Raw genomic sequence first — 20,719 nt, 5'->3', positions numbered from 1 at the left:
TTCGAGGAAACTGAACCTTGCGTATCGGTACTCGGCTCTCCTCCCCACCGAGAGCTGGTGTGTGGGGAGGAGAGACTGGCGAGTCCCCATTACCTGTAAAGCGCTCCGAGTGGAGTGTCCAGAAATGACGCCCATGTTTGTCCGTGAATACGCGGGAATGTGCATGAGGAGGATTTTGAAACTGATCGGCTCCTGTATTGCTTTTTCCCCGAAATGGGGTAGAGATGCATGGCCAGGCGGCATGACCCACCCCCCGGTCCAGTGCTGATCATGACTTCTGCGTTCTGGGTGGCCGTGTGACTTGGTGCTTGCGCTGTCAGATGCCGTGCCGAGCTGACACGGGTGGGAGGGGAATGATCGGAAGGAAACCAGAACGGCATGACCCAGGGCACCAGCCCGTTCCAGTAAAGCATGATCAGCAGTCTGGGGTCACCCACGTGCCCCCCTACATCTTTCCTGTGTAAGAAAAGAAAATCCTAGGTTAGGTCCAGTATTTCTGAAGTGTACATTTTGTAATCTGCTCGAGCAGCTTTTGGCTTGTAAAATCCTGGATTGCTTGATACCCAGGGGAAGAAAAATCCTTAATCATGACAGTTTTATGAAAACAGTTTTTCTGCACTGGATGCATTTTACAGGACAAGAGGGACTTTGACTACTTGTTAATATGGATGTGGTGAGGTCCTGAACTAAAAAGACAGGCTTGTTGTTTTATTTTTCCCTTAACGCTCATTTTTGTAGTAAAATGAGCATTGTTTGTGGTGGATTTAAATAGCCCCTCTGGCAAATTGGCTTACTTGAAGTCATTCTGAAAAAGCTTAGCTATGCTCCTTAGTGGGGAACGTGGGTGGGTAGTTAAGTCTCCATGGTGCTTTGGAACATGAACAGCTCATCTCTGTATTAGGACCCTCATGTGCCTGGGGGGGGAGGGGGCATTCTTTGGGACCCCCCCCCCCCCCCCATGATATAGGGAGGGTCACCCCCAGTCCTGGAGGTCCCACCTGGTAGGGTGATTTTACCAACACCCCCATGTGGGGTTCCCTGGATGGCTGTTCGCACCCAGCTGGGCGTTACTCATCGGGGCTCTTGGGGTGACTGAGACCTGGGTGCCTTTCTGAGAGCCTGCATGGTGCAGATCTTTCTGATATTTAACAGAGCCCCTTTGAGTTGAAGATTTGATAATGTTCTCGTTTGTCCTCATTTAGATTATGCTCTACAAGTGCGTTGACCACAATGTTATCGGAAAGACAGGGCTGTTCTAGATTCAGTCCAGGAAAGAGCAACCAGATGCGTTCTGGGACTTAAGGCAATGTCCAACTGACAGGCTGGAGGAACTGAATCTCTTTCCTCTTGCACAGAGGAGGCTGAGGAGACCCATTTCAAGTATTCAAGGTCCTCAAAGATGCTGACGGTCAATCCAGGAGACTTCAGAATGAACAGTGAATCACTCACTAGCGGGCTCACTGAAAAGGATGTAGGAATGCTTTTAAAACTGCAAACAGAAGGCGCTTCCAAACCACAAAGGTTTGCTGGATGAGATGCTCAGATTGCATATTACCTGCGAGGCAGTTAACCAACAAGTGGTTGGTCATTTTGTTCTGAGATTTAGATTCATTTATAAATGTTGCATTGCTAAAGAATGAGTTAAATATTACATTTTACAAGCTGCAGCTTTTAAGTGACTTGTATGGAATGAAACTAACACGGGGTCAAATGAGTAGACTTTTTGAATAAAAGAATTGCGGTGTTGATCCATTTCCTAACCATGTCATCCAATTCAGGGGAGCTGGAGTCTATACCAGCCAGCAAGGGGTACAAGGCAGGGTACACCCTGGACAGGACACCAGTCCAGTGTAGGGCAGTCGGACACAAACGCGCACCTGGGCCAGTTTTCACAGAACCAGTAGCTAGTTACCCTACCAGTACATACTTGGACTGGGGGAGGAAACTGGAGCTCCTGGAGAAACCCCCTGTGAGCACAGGGGGAACATGCAAACTCCACCCAGACAGCACCCCATGTCTGGAATTGAGCTCAGGGCCGCAGAACTGCAAGGCAGCGATGCTGACCACTGCACCAGCGTGCCCCCCTCCCCATAGAAAACAGAGGCTGGGATTCCCCTACAGTCACCCCAGTCCTCTCCAGCCCCCGCTGGAATGCCCTGGCGCAGGGCTGCCCATGCATGCACAGTTTCGAGCAGGGGATTTTTCTCTTCCTGCCCCAGGCCCTGTGGGACTGCGCTTCCGACCCCAAGCGCAGTGACGGCTTTGTTTTATTCAAGAGGAACCCCGATTTAGGGAAATGGAACTTTGTTTCACCCATCACTTCCCTCAGACTTTCTTTTTAGTTTATTTGTTGTGTCCAGGAAGCGAAACCCAATGCTGTTTTCTGAGAATAGGGAAGAGCAAGAGCCTTCTTCTTCAACAATGGCTGTAGTTCTCCACCGGGCTCTGGAATTGGGAGGCAGGGATTATTTGAGAATCGTGGTTTTTGTGACGCAGCTTTGATAACTTGTGATCTTCTGCTTCGGGAAACCACAGCTCACAGTCCCTCCACTTTCCCCCCCATTGTACAAGTGTGCTATAAGGTACTCTTCAATGATTTTATAGATCTGTATCGGAATCAATATAGCAATTAAGTCATTGAAGTGCTGCTTGTTTCCATAATATGGTTTTGAACGCCTATATGAGTACTGCAGCATGTAAATACTGGTCTTGTGTTTGAGCTGCAATGCTCTTATAGGTGTTCTGACCCCCAGATGAGCTGGGATGAGCCTTTGTCTTTAGGGAACAATTATAACCTTTTTTTATATTGCGCCTTTACAGGTGGCTTCTCAAAGTGCTTTACAGAACAACAACCATGATGAAAATACACCAGGTATATATGCACCATGAGAGGAGGCAGTAGATGGGGGTGCTGAATAGAGTACAGTAGGAGCAGAGGGGAGTAAAGAACAGAGGCAGTGGGTGTGGATTTGAAGGAGATGAGAGAAGGTGACTCTCCGATATCCTTAGGGGTAGAGTTCCCGGGTTTTGTAATCCCTCTCCTCATGTGCATGATCGTGCAAGTGTCTCCAGTTGTCTCTGTGAACGTGATGCTGGAAACCCACTGGGTAAAAATGGGCTGCTCCTTTAGGAGGAGAGAGGATCCCCTCCCTTCACTGCCGCCCACCCAGAGGCTCCGAGCTGCACGAGGAGAAAGGAAACGATCCCGGGTGCCTTGCCCGTTGGATCATACTCGCTGGTTTGTTTAATCTGGCGTTCGGATTCACATGGGAAAGCTGAACAGCCGGTATTTACTGCCACTCTGCAGCCATAAAGCAGTCATTGTTTTGCTTCCTGGGCACGGTGTCACACGAGAATCCTGCTGGCTCACAGGAGCTGCCCTCCCTCTCGGTGTTCCCTGGGCACATGGGAGCTCCGAGCAGATCTGGTGCGAAGCAGCACAAGCTGTATGTCAACGCCCTCAGCCCAACGAATCAACAAGCCGTTGCTCATGGGATCCCAGGCCTGATTAATCCAAGTCTGATTTATGATGTTGCAATGAGGAAAATAACTGCAGGGGGAAATTGCTCTGCTCCTGGGGCTGTTTTAAGACCGAATATGTGCAAGTTGCATATATAAACCAATAGTGATTTTTGTTTTTTAGTAAACTAATCATTTGGTCAAAGCTTGTATCCAAAGCAATTTTCCCCGAAGAGCAGGGGAGCCAAGTCATTAACAGCGACTGCAGTCCCTGACAGTGGCTGCCTTGGTTCGAGTCCTTTTCGTGTTTTGAGGAGGAGGAACTGAACTGAATTTAGAGTTTGGGCTGAACTCTCAACCTCTGCTGTCAATGTGAACTGACAGAGCGGAGTCTTAGAAGTTACAGACCCAGATCTCCATGACTTTGGCATGTAGATGGTGGGGTGGGAAATTAGGCCAGCCTGCAGTGAAGTGTCGTGAAATCGTGATCATTAATGGAGCAGCATGAACACAGGAGAGTGGCTGGAGAGTGGGGCCTTGGATGTTGGATGTTAGTAGCTCGGTTGGAAGGTCTGCAGCAGAGGTGGTCCGAGGGTCATTGGTTTCAACTGTGTGGCTGAGTAATCCTTCGCCACTAGCCTGGGATGTTTTTCCACTCTTGCACAGGAGCCTGGGAGAGAGAGCCTGGCGATATCCCCCGGAGGGGAAACGAGCAGTGGTCTACCGCAGCATCCTAACGGCTGGTCTTCTGCTTCAGCGACGCTGGCCTGGAAACGTACACAGCGCCTCCTTTGTTGTAGCGCACACGAGAGCAGTAACGGAGATAGCTGTTCTCGCACGGGCGAGCAGAGAGAGAGGAGCCCGGGCCCTGTGCCGGAGGTCACGTCAGCTGGCAGGACCAGCCGGAGCGATGCCGGAAGATGTGCTGTTAAGCCCGTTAGGCCTTTGTGTTCCTGGAGATTCCAAAACAGATGTGTGCTGTTGCTGGAATCTTTTTTTTCTTCCCTTGTTTTTGTTTTTTTGAGGAGTTTACAACCTGCAAGTTGTTTTTGGCACTGGGGCACAGCAGTTAGCCTGCTGCCTCTGAACTCTTGGGTCCTGGGTTTGATTCCAAACAGGGGCACATTCTGTATGGAGTTTGCATGTCTCTTCCTCCCCTCCCTTCCCCTCCCCATATTCTTTTTTTAAGGGGGGGTAGTTCTTCCAGATGCCCCCATTTCCTCCCGGATCTATGCTGGCTATGTTAGTTGGTGTCTCTAAAGTGTGTGCGTGTCCTGCAATGCACTGTTGTCCCACTGGTGCACTGTGCTTATAGGACAGGCACTATGTTCCTTTTAAATCCCAAATTTGTGATCCTTACTCACCTGAATTTGGTTTCTGTCTTGCTCATCCTGAGAGAATTGAAAATCTCACCTGCGGCTTCTCCCCCATTGCGTGTAATGTTGCCAAGTATACATCTTCTAGCCTCATTATGTGGGCTGGCACGTTTGGGGTGGACTTGGGTGGCATGTGTTCAGAAGCACCAGTGACCCAGGGCTTGCCTCGCTCCATTGCATAATTTGATCCATTTCAGGTTTTAGGAGCAACAGGCTCTTGCACATGGACCCATGTTTCATGCTTGTTGCATGCAGGAGCTGCTCTGACATTTGAGAAACGCGTGTGGAGCTTTCCCCCCGGTTTTTCGGTTCTTGCTTTCAGATCTCCAGAAGAATCATGCTAAAAAACCTGCTTCCCTGCGTCATCAGGCTGCTTCCAGCTGGCAGGTTGTTTTCCTGGCTTTGTGTGCTGGAACGCAGCAAGTGTCCGTCGCTCCAGAACAACACCGCACAATCCCACGGCCTGGCAGAAGTTGTGATCTTCTCGTTGGCAATTTCCCAAGCAGCTAATGCAAACCCCAGACTCGTTACTGACCCAGGTGATATCCCTGGAGAGCCGCTGTTAGCAGCACTCCAGGACTTAAACATCCAAACTGCACTGACAAGACAGAACACAGTAGGGTCACGCCAACTGCTTGCTTTCTTTTGCTACAACAACTTGAGAGCTTACCATGGTATGCTTTCATGTAATGGTGAAAACCCGAGAGCACACGAAGGAGCCTGCACAGAGCATTGAAAGAATATGCAAAGCACGTTTTTAATCCGCTTGCGGGAGGCCTATTGGTTTCCTGTTTTCTTTTTGCACTGCCAACTGCTCATACCCTCGGGAAGGCAGGATTGAAGATGAGGCAAAGAGAGAGTGAAAGGAAGGGAGGAGGAGCTGCAGGTCACCGGCTGAAGTGCATACTGCTGTGCTTCAGAGGCCTGCGCAACGTTAATATGCGTCCCCCCACCCCCACCTCTCCAAGTGCTATTATAGCAAGTTAAGTGACCCTCTGTTGCACTAGCATGCTTCACTGCCCCTTTTACAAAAGGCCATGCATCTTTTTTCACAGGGGCTTGTACTGCAAGTTATCGCAGCACGATCCATGCCGTAGAGCCTGTCGGTAATTGCTGCAATAGTTTTGCACAGCTGACCCTTTTGCAGCTGCACAGGCTGTTATAACACCTCGGAGGCAGCAGAGTAAGTTAATATTTTTGGATGCAGTTTCTGCAAAGCGATACTTATCCCCTGCCGAGCAGCACAGAGGGCACAGGACAACAAATGCTGTCACTTTCAGCTTTTTAGAAACAGATGGCGTAATGTTTACTCTCCTCCTGATGTCACTGGCATCTGTTGGCGGTCCTTCGCGAGGGGCTGTAGTGCGCCCGATTTAAGAACGAGGCCCGTTATTTTAAAGTAGCGTCATGCCGAGTGGAAATGGAGGGTTGAAGCTATTGGGGGAAGGACATGGTCACAGAGCCAGTCATTACCTCATGGTTCTTAACATAACTCTGCAGCTAAAGGAATAGCTAGCTCATTGTTTTTTCCCTTCTCTAGCAGGGAGTGTTTTTTTTTTTTTTTTTTTAGGGAGCCTCTGGGATATTTATCAAGCTCTGACTTGCAAGAAAATGCAACCAGGCGTCCGCAGCTTACGAAGGCCTTTCTGTAGTGGCTCTTCTAACATATTTCCCAGGGTCTCATCCAGCCGTTTCTCTGGATCAGCTTTAACCACGTCAGCAGGGCAGTTTCCTACTCCCACAACTCTTAGTGTAAAGTGCCTCCAGTTCTCAGTTTTCAATGTACTTCCTCTTAGTTTCCATTTATGCCCCATGGTTCGCGTTTCACTCTTCCAGTCAAAATATAGCTTGTGACTGTCCAAAGAATGTTCCCAGGCGCCAGCTTGGCATCCACACACTGCTTCAAGGTCTGGCCAGCACTTTTCTGATTTGGCGTTTCTTATGTGTCGTTTTTCTATCTACCCAAGGAATTTTTCAGTTTAGTTCTTTTACTTTTAAAGTAAAGTTCCTGTATTTTATTATCTGTAATCCAGAGGGGGAGGGGGGGTGTAGACTTATTTCTTAGATTTTATCAGACTTTTTTTTTTTACTGTTGCTTCTCTATTTATCAAGTGATCCGCTTCTGTTCCCACGGAGTACGTTTTCTGGTGATGGGCTAATGGTTATTTTAGAACTTAAACAACCCTGAAACCTCAGTTTCCGGTGTTCCTTTTCAACAGGTTTACGAGGTGTGAAGGAATCCGAACGTTGTGTATTGAGCTCCGTCAGATGCAAGTCGTGACAGCTGCTCTTCTGGAGTTCTGCTTTGTGTACAAAGGGCAGGGGCCTATGACTTCCTTGGGTCAGACAGTCAGTATGAAACCCTCTTTTCAAACTGAAAGGCCTCTTGCTTCTAGGTGCTGTTTGTTCATTTTGCTCCTATTCCGAAGAACGAGCACTTGAAACCTACATGCGTTTGGAAGTGACTCTAATGCATTCTTGAGGTGACGATATTTAGTGCTGTGGTTCTTTTAGGTCCCATGACACTGTACAGGGGGCCTCATGTCTGCTCCAGTACTGAGTAATGCAGACTCTCTCATACAGTGGTTTCTGCTGTGGTGACACTCACAGGGACGGTTGATCGGACTTCTGTTTTAAGCTTTAGTATTGGTCGTCTTCTATTGGAACCACTCTTTCACAAGCGATGTTCTAGTAAAGCCTGGCTTTCTTCATGAGAGTGATCCCGTTACAAATGGGTTCCCCAGCTGGAAAAGGCTGAGAAAACTCCTCATTTTCCTTCTGTGGGAGAAAATACACAAAATGCGCTGGGGGTGTCAGTTTTCAACCATTTGGTTTCTTGAGATGGGTGCCGCTCCTTTTTACCCTGTTCGAGACCTTGGTTTCATAAGAATTTGGTCTTTTTTTTTTTGTAGTTTCCTGCTGTGCGTCAGACAATTCCTGTAGATGTTGAGCTAATAACTGCATTGCTGACAGTACAGCAGGAAGTGCTCTCTGAACAGCCTTCCCAGCATTCCTTATTCCCCATTTCAACTGTTTCTCTCTTGTCCTCCTCTTTATGAAAGCACTATCCGCTAGCGTAGTGTCTCCCCTGCGCTTTGACGTGTAGCAGGGGACCCTGTCTGTCTCGCTGTTTATAAAGCAGACAAATCTTTGAGAGGATTTTGGCTATCTGCGGCTACAGGCTGGCTCTTATCTGGGCTTTGGCCTCTGTTTCTCCGCAGGTAGTCGTGCACTGTGAACAGATGATGCCTCCTCCTGCTCGAGCCCCTTAAAATCGACACTGCAGTGTTGTTGAGCACTTTAAAAAAAAAAATGTGCACAGAAAAAACAGTCTGTGATGCTTTTCGGCAAGGAACTGCAAGGCGACTTACCAGAATAGAACCTGGTTTTGTGATGAAATCCTGACCACTGTCTTCTGTCTGCATGGTATGGCGATTGCATGGGCATTGCACTTGAGCAAGGTTATATACTTCATGGAGGATGCTGTGAATTTTAGCCAAAGGAAAGTTCTCTTGGGTGGTTTGGTGGCACAGTGGTTAGCATTACTGCCTGGCAGTGCTGGGGCCCTGGGTTCAATTCCAGACCTGGGGTGCTGTCTGGGTGGAGTTTGCATGTTCTGTCATGTTTATGTGGGTTTCCTCCCATGATCCAAAGACATGCGAGTCCCATGACCCTGAATTGGAAGAAGTGCTTAGAAAAAAGATAAATGGAAAGTTATTTCGTTTGAACACATTGTGCCAGTCTTAATGCTGCTTACTGGTGGATTTCAGAGTCAAATCCAAAATGTTGCCCCTAACAGTGAATGGTTTTGTTCCGAATTGTGTTCTTGACTTTCTCTCCCCTTAAACTCCACCCGGAAGTCTTCCCTCCCTTGACCCAGGCTTGTGAAGACACAAGATGAAACAGCACTCTTCTGGAGATCATGATTCTTCTAGCTCCTCACTAAAGGGCTCGATCGTCTGAAGGATTTGTGCCGGCTCTTTTAAAACTGAAAGCTTACTTTCATTCTTTGGGTTTTACGGTGTTATTGCATGTCAGCTGTTGATTTGGTTTTAAACTTTGCAATTATGGTTTTACAAGTTTTATTTCTGTGTAGCATTTTGATATGCATTGAATATGAAAGACACTACATAAAATATGGCTTATCAGGTCATCAGTAGTCGCAAATCATTGCTGCATTACATGTGGGTAACGTCTCGGCTCCATTTATGGCAAAATTAGATGTTCTTCACTCGGCATAAGAAGTGGGAACAACATTTTGTCCCCAGTTTTGCAATAGGTTTGCTTTCACATGCAAGGATGGAACACAGTTGTGCGGAGTCACGGTCTTGAACCCTGCATCAATGGAGACCATTGACCTGTTGCATGAATAATTTGAGCTATTTGAACAATTTTATACTTCTTTCTACTCCCAGCTGGAATGTGGTAGAAAATGACACACAACCAGTTCAGCATGTACCGAAATATCAGCTGGTGTCCTACTCATTGCTCTTAGAATTTCCACACTCCTATGGCCAGCGGCGCTCAGAATTCCAACCGCTTCATATGTTCCAGTGCCAGATATTTCCCATAGGTGGCCCTTTTGAAGATCTACTTTGCTGAATGATAATCCAGCTAATACCAAGTTACAAAAGGGTTCATGTTCCTCAGTAGGCTCTTAAACATGTTTTCTTACTTATGATCCCACCGCTACCACCACAGGTGTATTGGACCAAACGGCCTCCTCTCGATGCCTTTCCTGTGATTGCTTTCCCAAACAATTGCCTTTCTGCAGGGCAGTTTTCAACAATTTATAAATGGAAATGGTTTGCAAAGTGCTTTGCCTGTAAGAAGGGCATCAATTCAACCTTGAAGTTCTTACCCCCCCCTCTAGTCTGACACACAGCGGACATTCTGCAGTAGCAGATCACATGGACGAGTGAGAAAGTGCTTCACCGATTGAATTAAGGGAGATCTAGAGGTAGGTCAGACTTGTGTGAAACGAGAGTGGTGTTGTGCCTGTGATCCACCAGGCTTACACGCCATCTAGTATGAACAATCCCATGGGATCTGGCCTTTAAGCATGACCTCCTGCAGCACAATGTCCCCAGTCCTTATGCTGGGATGTGAGAAATTCCAAAAGCCAGAGGGAGGAGCGCCATCTACTGGTCTACAAACTCTGCTTACATGATGGTCTCCCATTCCAGGCCGGACCAGAACCCATGACCCTACATTCCTCCTATAATAACAGTGATGGGATGGTATTAAAGCAGCTTAGCTAAGAAGAGAAGAAAACAAGCTCTTAACAGGCTTGAATTAGCATTGATCAGAACCAGCAACTGCATGTTTTTAGCAGCTCAAGCTCAACCCTTCTGAAGTGTTGTAGTAACTTATCTATCACACTTACTGCATCGGTAATATGATTTGACACACCCATACAAGTGAAAGGCTACTTCCAGCACTAGAAAATACAGATCAGGGTTAACACTTAAAAATTAGCTACAGAAGCTCATCTAAAGAACAAAGCGATGCAAATTGTCTAACAGTTTTTCACAGCTGTGAATCAGGTGGACCACAGCCTTATTAATCTTTGGATCTCACTGGGTGCTTCAGGAACTCGGCTTGTACGAACGGCAAACGTTTTATCTTGTCTTTACAGAGCTTTGCAATTCCTTGCTCTACAGCATCCTTACTGCTGCGTGGCTGGGAAAAAATACACAGGACAGTTGTGCACTTTTAACCCCCAAACCAATACTGTAGCTTGAGATTTTGCAACATGATCTAAGGCTTGGGGGCTCTTGCAGACACGGCACATACTGAAATATGTGCAGTAGCAAAGGAATCATTGCTTTCTCCTTATTGCAAAAGGAGACCGATGCAGTGTGGAGACGCAGGCTGTGCAGAAACCTTGCAGGGGAAGGTGAGTGTTTTCACCTTGGCCTCCCTAATGCATTGCCCAGAAACGAAGGCAAAGACGGGGTAGTTCATAAAGGACTCTTGGGGGTCAGAGGATGTGATGAGGCAGCAGCCCGGAGCCTGCAGAAATGCAGTGACTCAGCGGTGCATCATTTAGGGCACACCCCGAGGAAAGATGACATTCTTGCTCTGTCCTTCGGATAAATGCAAGCGTATCGGAGGATGGGGAGAGGTTGCACAGGAGAGGGGACCCATTAGCTCACATTTGTCATTCAGCAGGTTGTTGAGATGAGAATCTCATCCAGCTGTGTCTTGAAGGGTGCCAGGGAACGCTCTTTACCAACATGACTGGGTGCCTTGACCCAGATACCCACCACTCTTTGTGCCTTGACCATGACTTTCTAGAATTGGCAACCTGTTGGTGCCAGCAACCTGAGCCCAGGTTCTGTGTTCTAAGACCTGGCGGAGGAAGTCGCTGTGGTTTTTCAGGGTCAGTGTTACTCACTTCTGTCTCAGTCTGCGTAAACTGAGCAGAAACATTTGCTTAATGACCAAGTAATCTTGCAATGCACGGCTTAGAAGTGAGCCATCTCTTGTCACCTATGTGCTTCAAAGGCTGAAGTTAAGATCTGAATTTGGAGGCGAGAGGCTTCAGTGATAAGGGGCCTCCTCAGTTTATCATTCCAGTTCTCCTTTTTAAAACAGCTTTGCAGTTTTTATACAAGAGGAAGGCAACTGCGGCCCTCGTATATTCTCCGCCGCTGAGATCATGTCTTGTTTGCAAGGACTCTGATCGATGTGGCAATTTATTTTTCAGCCTCCAACCCGAGAAACAGAAACCTCCTGCTTAGAAAAGTGAAAATACCACTGGGTCTGTTTGTGTGGTGTGGGGCGAAACCTGATTGGCTCAAAGCTGTTCAAACTTTTTTTGCCACCTCCCCATAGCAACAACCAATCCCAGCTGGCTGTGGAGCTTTAAAAAGCTACGAAAACAAAGTTTCCCTGAAATCAGCTGACTGCGGTTCCGGGAGTGGAGCGAGAGCAGAGAGGAAGCCTTTAGCGCCGTGCTGAAGAATGTGAGATTAATTCTTCACAGCCCTGATCTTCAAACGGCGCACACAGCCTTCATCTGTTTATGCTGCAAGATAAAGGAGAACGTCTGGGCGTTTACTCCCCGGCTCCGTTTTTAGACAGGATGTGGCAGGGGTCTCTTGGTCTCCAGCCTTGAGGTCCTCTCCTGAGTCGAGCAGTACACCCTTCTCAAAGAAGCACAGTTTTCTTATTTATTAAAGGCCAGGTGCCCTCTACAGCCAGCCCTTATCGTATGTGTGGATGCATTTCACCTTTCGTTTTAAGTCCTTGAAGATTGGCACGACCTATACACATGTCCTGTGCGTTAATGCGTGTGTTTTGTGCAGTGCACAATGGGGAACCCGAGTCCTGGGAAATCTGGGAGTGTGTTTTGGGAAACTGGCGACCGTATGGGGGGGGGAAAAAAAAGTAAGGTCCTATTTTAGGATCAAAACCCTACCTGATAACATGTTTTTTTATCAAGGGTGAGAAGCAGGAAATCATTTGTTGTTTTCTACCTCTTCATTTCTTGCAGCACAGGATGTAGAACCTTTCAGTTGCTGTTTCTTAATTACTTTATTACAGCAATTATATTAGTGAAAAGGGCCTGCCTTATTCATTTATATCCATGGGCTTCTCAGGATTGCGTGGCACGTTTTAGCGTCTCCCCGATACACTTGCTGCGTTTCCCTTAGAACTTTTCCTCTCATTTTGGTCATTGCTGTGCCCATGTGCTGTTGCTTTCAGGGTTCACTACAGTGACAAACTCCTGTTCCAAGCAAGAGAAGAGAAATAGCAAATGATGTCTGGGGCTTCTTGCCACAGAGTGGACCGGGTAAGCTGCACTCAGATGAGTCCTCACAGCATGAGACCAGTGTTTCACTCTTGATCTGGCCTTGTGCCTGACTGGGGCTCTTTTGTTTCGTTTCCACCAGTGCTCTGAAATGACCATATACACTATTTGCTATGGCAGCCCGCAAAGCCAAAGCCAGGGTTTTGAATTCTTTCAGAAAAAGAGGTCTTATCTCGAGTCCTGCACCAGCAAAGCAGGATGCATATGTGCTTGCAGTGGAGCTTGACCAAGTCTTTCCCTCCTCTTTATCAGTACTGTATCAGTCGCCACCCAACTTTCCATTTGTGTGATTTGAATTTCATTTGCATTGGGCTGCTGACGGGTGGCGCGGTGGTCAGCAGTGCCGTCTTGCAGGGGTGGGTGCTCCCGGTTCAGTTCCTGGGGTGCTGTCCGTGTGGAGTTTGCATGTTCTCTCCATGTGGGTTTAGGTTTCCTCCCATAGCCCAAAGACATGCTGGCAGGAGAATTGACTTCTGTGAAAATTTGTGTGTGTGTGTGCCCTGCAGTGCACTTGTCCTATCCAGGGTGTACCCCACCTCTTTCCTGTTCCCCCTTAACCCTGAATCGGGGGAAGCAGTTGGCATATCAGCAATCGATTCATTTTCTAACCGAGTTCAACAGAGCGTGCAAATTGCTGAGAAGGAGGGCCAGCACACATGCTTGGCTGCTCCCCCTGCATGGCAGCCTATCTGAACTGACATGCCCTGAGCTGACAGGGGGTGGCGCTGGAACGTGCAGACGTGGCAGGAGAGGTATTCAGCTGACAGGTTGGCATACAAGTGGCATATCTCCCCTTGAAGGCACCCAGCAAGGTGCAGAGGGAGGCCGCAGGGCCGGTTCCTGCCCATTTGACCAGCCATGCCCAATTGCACCACGCTCATTCTTCCTAACGCGCCCAGGTTGTTAGCTGGCCTCGCCAGCTGAAGCTGCGTTCTGCGCAGTCCCCCTTTCTTGTTTGGTTGGTTGTGTAGTGTGTGGCTTTTATCTATTCTCCCTCCCCCCCCTCTTTGAGAGAGTCACTGGGCTGCAGAAACGGGGCGATCGTGTTGATGGGGGGTCACGGGTCTCGCGTTCAGGCTCGCGTGTTCAATGGGGAGCCCAGCAGAGGGGGAAGGGGAGGGGAGCCACTCATGTCCCCTGGCCCACCGGCAGCCCCGAGTCGAGGAGGGGTCACGGCCTCCCGGCGCGCTCGAGTCTCCGGGTCTCGGCCGGGTGCAGGAGTTAGTCGCCGCCGGCTCCCGTTTCTGCAGCTGCTGCAACACCTTTAGGTTTCTGTCTTCTTTTCTCGACTTCAGGTTTCGCATGATTGCTGGGTGCGAAAATGCCCGAGCTCCTGCTGACAAAAAAAAAAACCCTCTGCCCTCTGTTCCTCGGCGGCGAACCTTTTCCTGTCGGAGACGCAGACCTCCATCTCTCGGACTCCCGCGGGCTTTGGGTCATTCAGAGGCCCCTCCAATCCCACGATGCACTAGGGGAAGACGGGAGTCAGGGGAGTGATCTGCTGCGAAGGGCCCTGCATGTTTATTGCTAACCTGCCCACCCTGGAAGAAAGTCTCTCTTTCCATGCCTCGGTGAAGTTCTTGAATTAATGAGGCAGAGGCAGCAGAACCTGACTGCTAGATCTCTGTTTTGTTAATTTCATTGAGGAGGAGGAGGGGGGCGTTAATAAGTCATACTCTTTGGGCTGTTTGAGCCAAGTCCCCACCCTGTCGGGGAGTTTTCTGAAATTCCAGACCTTCAGCATCCTTGACAGGTCCGGTAAAGCCCCTGCTCGATTGCACTTTCGTTTTCCGCGATGCCCTTGCCATGCCAGGCTGGCGAACCCCAGCTGAACTCTGCCCCTCCCAGCCAACATTGAGCGTGGCTGCACATACCACACAGTTCTTCCCTCAGTCCGACGGTGAGCCGCTCTGCGGGACTCCATCAGTCTAGTCACAGCCAAACATATACCCGAGCTCACACATGCACATAAGCAGTTTAGATATGTTAAAACAAATGTAAATTGAAGTTTCAAGTTATTTATTACATCACTCCTTCTCTTTCATAAGCTTCCTGTGGTCTAGTGAAGCAATCTATGGTGACAACCTTACTCACCAGAAGAAATGCAGAAGCTTAATTTTGCACATGAGGATGTGAATATGCATGCATTGTCTGAACAATTTATTTTTTGCATGTTTCCCTCGGTGTCAGGTTATGCATGGTGATTCAAAAAAAGACAATGCATACGAAACATCCACACAAAACGAAAAGATTGCGATTCTGAAATAGTGGCGCAGGCATTTCCCTTTGGGAGGATTGGTTCACAGGCTGGGAGCCAACTGGCGCAGGGCATGGGCAATTGGTTTATTGCCTTTTTGGCCTGCAAAGCAAGCTGGAGTCCACTGATCCAAAATCACAGCTGAGGAGTATGTGGGTGACATCAGCTTGCAAACACGGGGCCAGACCATTCAGGGCTTTTACAGATAGAAGCTGTGTTTTAAAACTGACTGGATTAAATTTGATCCCTAAACTCCACTGGAAGCCAGTGCAGAGTAGCCAATAGGTGGGTTACATGATAAATAGCGGTTGAATTTGCCCTGGTCTATTGCTATTCTTTGTGCTCTGTGACGCTACACAGCCATCGCCATGGAGCAGTTCTTTGCACAGAGACAGAGCATTGCCACCTACTGCATACCAAGGCTGTGTGAGCGCAGGTCCGGGCTTGTCTGGAATGTGACACAGGCAGGAGGTGGGAGCAGTCAATCTGGTAAACCCACAAGAAGCCCGGGGTGGGGTGGGCAAAGGGCTGGGGATCCACCAACTGGTCCTGTACCGTTTGGCCAAACTCGCTACAGAGCTTGACTGATGATGCTGCTGAGCTCACCACTCTCTGGGGAAATATGTTTACTACTGCAATATGGGCCTGACCGCCAAAGGACGTCAGAGGTGGTGATGAGAGTAAAGGGCAGCAAGTTTGACCGGAGATAAATGAAAATTTAAGGAAGTAAAAAGAGTAACGAGTTCCTAGAGCATACAAGAAGTTGGAGTTTAATAGATTTGTAATTTTTTTTTTTATTATGTGGATTGTGTGCCAGTGGGATATTTTAAAGGCAGAACATGACAGCACCAGTGTGCATGTACATTAGACTTCAATACAGACATAGCTTCCACTGGCCCAGTAGTCAATATGTTTCTACATCTTTGCAGTTGAAAAAGTATGACAGAAGTAACGCCTGCTTAGAGAAAAATGCCTGAGGAAACCAAATAGCCTTACGTGCACGAAACCGGAGGCCAGTCTGCTGCAGATAAATAATAAATAACTTGAAACTTCAATTTACCTCTCTCCTAGCCAGCGACCGTCCGGTTTAGAAAATTAATCGGATGGCACAAAGATATAAAATATTGGAGCTTGAGCTCCCCTCTGTGTCCTTTGACGGGGGTGCTCAGGCATCCCTGCTAAAGACTGGAGGAGAGCAGCAGTTCCGATTAACCTTCTAATAAACCCTAACATTTTGGTCCCCCACGAAGTTGATCAAAACGCGGAAAACACAAAGGCTGCACTGTGGCTTCCTCGCCTCCGGGGCATCAGCTGATATCCGACACCACCCGGCACAGAAAGGAGCAGACCCAAACACCACAGCCACGGCTTTACCTGCTGCTTGTGCCCTGCAGGGTCTGATGCAAGCGCTCAGACGGATCTTCTCATTGTAATGCGGCAGGGCTCTTGCCCCCTTTCACTTGAAGGGGGCATGCTGCCCTGCACGCTCACGCATACTGTATTGGCGTCCTGTAATTAACTATGCCGGTAAGGGCTCTTTCCTGTCACTGCCTGCTTTCTTGAACAGTATTAGAGGCGATTGTTCTCAGTTGAGTGTCATCGGTAGTGTCCGGGGGGGAAGTGGGGGGGTAGTTGGACAGCTCGTCAAACACCTGCCTGATAGGGCAGGCCTGGCGATGTGATCACCGGACGGCTCCGGTCCTGCGGAGGCACTGTTTAACTCTGGCAGCCAGTCTTTGTTTGTCGACCGATACCATTGTGCGCGTGTTTGAACGCTGAGCTGGCCACCTGCGGGTTGTCGATCCCTAGATTAGAGGCTTGCTCACGTTGTTTTCGAGTCGAGTATCGTCATTATTTTAATCTTGTGTCTCACTGCAGGCTGTCCTTAGATCAAGGTGGCACTTGGGCTAGATCCTTCTGCTTGACTTTTGGCTCCTCTGGGTTGGTGATAATGAATTCATGAAGTTCATGTGTTTCAATAATCCTAGGCCTGGTTTTAAATAGAATTTGGAGGTCTTTTTTTTCCAAAAGAAAGCAGGGCATTCACTCATTTTAGGTTTAAAAAGACCATTTTAAGAAAATTGTTGCAGGGAGTTCTTCATCAGAGGAGCAGGACACAGCCTTGTGCAGATTGAGGTTTACTCACCTGAAGGACAGCAACGGGTGCTGGGTCTGCCCCTCCGAACAGACACCCTGAAAGGGGTTTGCAACCCTTATACACAGTACGGGCTCAGAAAGAAGTTTTGTTTCACAATTTTATGGGGTTTTATGGATATTTGACCTGACCTTTGATATGTAGCATCAGTTGAACTGCTTTGCCCTGCTCTAAATCCTGACCTTTGATATGTAGCAGACATTGACTGACTTGCTATATCCTGTTTATGGTATGTTTACGGGTGTTGGTCCTGTCTTTTATGTAGCTTAAGTTGCTGCAGCATTTACTCTCGTCCTTCCTGATCGCTAGAGTTTACAGGGCATGGCAGTGCATGCCTTTCAAACCTGACACCCTTGGGGCTGTTTTCCATTTTTTTTAATCTTTTGGGTGCAACAACAGTTGGTGCCAGTCCAGTGGGGCAAAGGCAGGGTGTGTGGCATTCCTGTTGTGAGCTCGGCTTCCTGTCCCACAAAACATTTTATTTCCCCAGTTGTCATCACGGTTGTTGTGGTGGCGGTTGTTGTTGGGCTGCAGAATTGAATGCGAAACGTCAACACAGGCCGAGCGTGGGAAATAAAAAAAAAAAGACAAGAAACATTCTATAAACATCAAAAGCACTGTTGCCAGCAAAGTGGACTTTCTGCTGGGCGTTCCCAAGGGCATTTGAAAAGGCAGTGTGGGAAATTTCTAAAAAAGAAATGCGGCAAAACGCACTCAAACAATTCTGCCCCTCCCCATGGGAAAGGCGCAGTCCATGTGACAGATCACTGTGATAAACCGTGAAACTGCTGGTGCCCTCTGGGATAAGGGCCTTGGCGTGGGGCTTATCAGTGTCGGGTGATGTGGTTCAGAGGGGAATAATATTGCTCTGGCTTTATGACTTCTTCTTCATCTCTCCTGAAACATCTGCTGAATGCACTTAGCTTCCCACGCAGTGGCAGAGGTGTGGCGAAGGGATTGAAAGGACTCTTCCCATCAGGCTTTGCTACGTGGGCTAACCACTGCCTGAGGCAGGCTGGGAACTAGAGGTCAGAGGTCAAAATCCTTTGCTGGCTTTTGGAAACGGCGCGGGTTCGAGTCCCACGGCAAGTGTTTTATAGCATGCACTTTGCCAGTATTGGAGGGGAGGGGGCAGGGGAAAGTAAGGTTTTGGAACCCTAACCCTAAACAGAGGGTCGGGGGTTCGAGTCCCCACTGAAGACTCTGATAGTGTATTACAGGCTGCGGTGCTGTGCCCGGTAACTCCAGTCAGCTGTTGGAATGGCAGGGGTAACCCTGGAATGCTCTGGCATCCCCATCTAGCTGGGAGCTGCCCCCAGTCTGTGTAATACTATGGAAGCCGGGATCATCTCTGGTCTGAGGAGATTCTCAGCTTGGGGGGTTGGAAGGGGGGGGGACGGTGTGTCGCAGGAAAGGTGCACTATGCTCACGCTCTGGGGTGGGTCTGGGGGTCCTCATGGTGATCCAAGCTGATTGTCAGAGTGGGGAGCAGCAAAGCAGAAATCGCCGGCTGCTGATTAGAATTCTGATTAAAAAAAAAAACAGTCCTCCCTTTAGGCGCTGTTACGACCTGCTGGTCAGCTGTCTGCAAGGAGTCGCAGCAAGTCAGCCAAACCGCCCTGGGGAGGCTGCCAGGCTCTGCTGCTGCCCTGAGAGCTTAATTGCTTAATTGAACTAACGACTTAATTGAGGGGGTCAGCCGGGCTTACTGCGCGTGACAGAGCTGTGATGCACTAACCCTGGGTTTACAGCGGCCCTGCCTGAAAACCCTTTTGTTTTTTCCAGCACAGCTGCCAGAGCAGATTGGTCCCCATGACTCTGTAGCTCAGGAGCAATTTTAAAAGATCGGTTTCAAAGTCGGGGTGCAGCAGGACCTACGATTTACAGTTTCACAGTGCAGCCTGACTGCCTGGAGGCCTGTTTAGCCCTGCCTGCAGCTCTCCAGCCTGAATTTGTAAAAATAAACTACCTCATAATATATATTTAAAAATCAGTTAATTTGGGAATTTAGTTAATGTGTTAAATGTCATCACCTTCCAGGGGGGGATAAAATTGTTTCTTGGGTGGCTTTTGCAAAGAAATGTAAATATATTTCCCCCAGCGTCCCAGCCCTCCTGTCGATCTCTGGCACTGATGCTTACTGTAGCTCTCCCTCTCTTTGAGTTGTCCTGCCTTCTTTCTCGGTCACTAACAGCAGTGAACTGACAGCTTTGGCAGGCCTGCCACCTCTGAGAGTCCAGGTTGGAAGAGGCCATTACACAAGGGGATGTTTGCTGTGTAAAAGTACCCCAGGACAGGGAGAACTTCCAGAAGACGCACCGAGAGACTGCCTGAAGCATTCTGCGCTGCTGGAAAAACCCAAGAAGTACAGATTCAAGTCCCAAAACGTATCTTCGTGAATTCCCCAGTCTTGCATTACAGTGGAGAGGCATAGGAAAAAATCTGATCTTGTTTTCTTATGAGAAAGCCAGAGCAGGGCTCTTTATCTTGAGTCTGCGTATAATTACTGCTGCCCCCTGTAGACACTGTGGTTCCAGTTGCCAGCACCTGTTCCAGCTTGTATGACACCCCTGCTGGCCTCAGTCAGATTTTGCTTTTCCCAGCCCACTGCGAACAGTGTGTGGCCTGGCTGTGCTTGACAGTGGGCATGGGCAAACGTTGCTTGTTTGTGTTCTAGGTGTTATGCTGTGAATTACAATAAATCCATATTTGTTTGCAAAAACAAATATAATGGACTATGTTAAAGCTTTCAAATCATGTTTGATTAAGGGCTTGGCATATCAGAACCGTTAGCAATAATAAGAAAGTCAGTTCATCTAGCTTGTCTGTTTTCTGTAGGTTGATCTCTGGACAGTGGGGTCACAGTATTGCCCAGCCCAGACTGGACCGGCGACCTCTGGACTGTAGGGTTCCAGTATGACCCGGCCCAGACTGGAAAAAGCAGAATCTTGTCTACGGGCCTCAATCCAATCTCTGAATGAACACCTCCACTGGTTGAGTCATGTGGAAACGCAATGCAAACATCTTTAAATATAAACTATTTGCTCTTTTTTTTATGGAGTAATTTTAACACAACTGTGAACGTGTAAATCTCAGAGGGCCTTTGAACTCAGCTGCAGTGTAATGAACACGGCTTTCATCACTGCTGTGATAAAAACAACAGCTACACATCATCTGGGGGGGTGCTGAGGTGGAGCTGGAGCCTGGCTGGGGTGTGGTTAGGGTTTCTGCACTGTCTGCTGTAGAATAGGCCAGAATGAATAGTGTGGGACCGAGAGCTGCCTGCCTTCGGTGCACATTTTTTGTCCTATCCTGTCATTGGCTTTAGGGTTGCGAACATAAAGTGATGCAAAGGAACAGGTAATGGGTTTATTCCAGGCTGAAAAGAAAGGAAACGCAACGTTTCGGCCGTGGAGCCTTCTTCAGGTTTGGAGCCTGGAGCCTTCTTCAGGAAATATGATGATGGAAGTGTTTCCTCTTAATTCATGAAGGCACTGAAACTTTTCTATAAGCAAATAATAATCCTTACACTTGTATAGCACTTTACAGGTAATGGGGATCCCCTTCACCAGCACCAGTGTGCAGCCCCACCTGGATGCTGAGACGGCGGCCAGAGTGTTCCAGTCCTCTCCCCACACACCAGCTCTCGGTGG

This window comes from Atractosteus spatula, chromosome 25 (genome assembly GCF_055471065.1).
Source record: "Atractosteus spatula isolate fAtrSpa1 chromosome 25, fAtrSpa1.hap1, whole genome shotgun sequence".
Taxonomy (NCBI): Eukaryota; Metazoa; Chordata; class Actinopteri; order Semionotiformes; family Lepisosteidae; genus Atractosteus; species Atractosteus spatula.
This window is presented reverse-complemented; position numbering follows the sequence as displayed.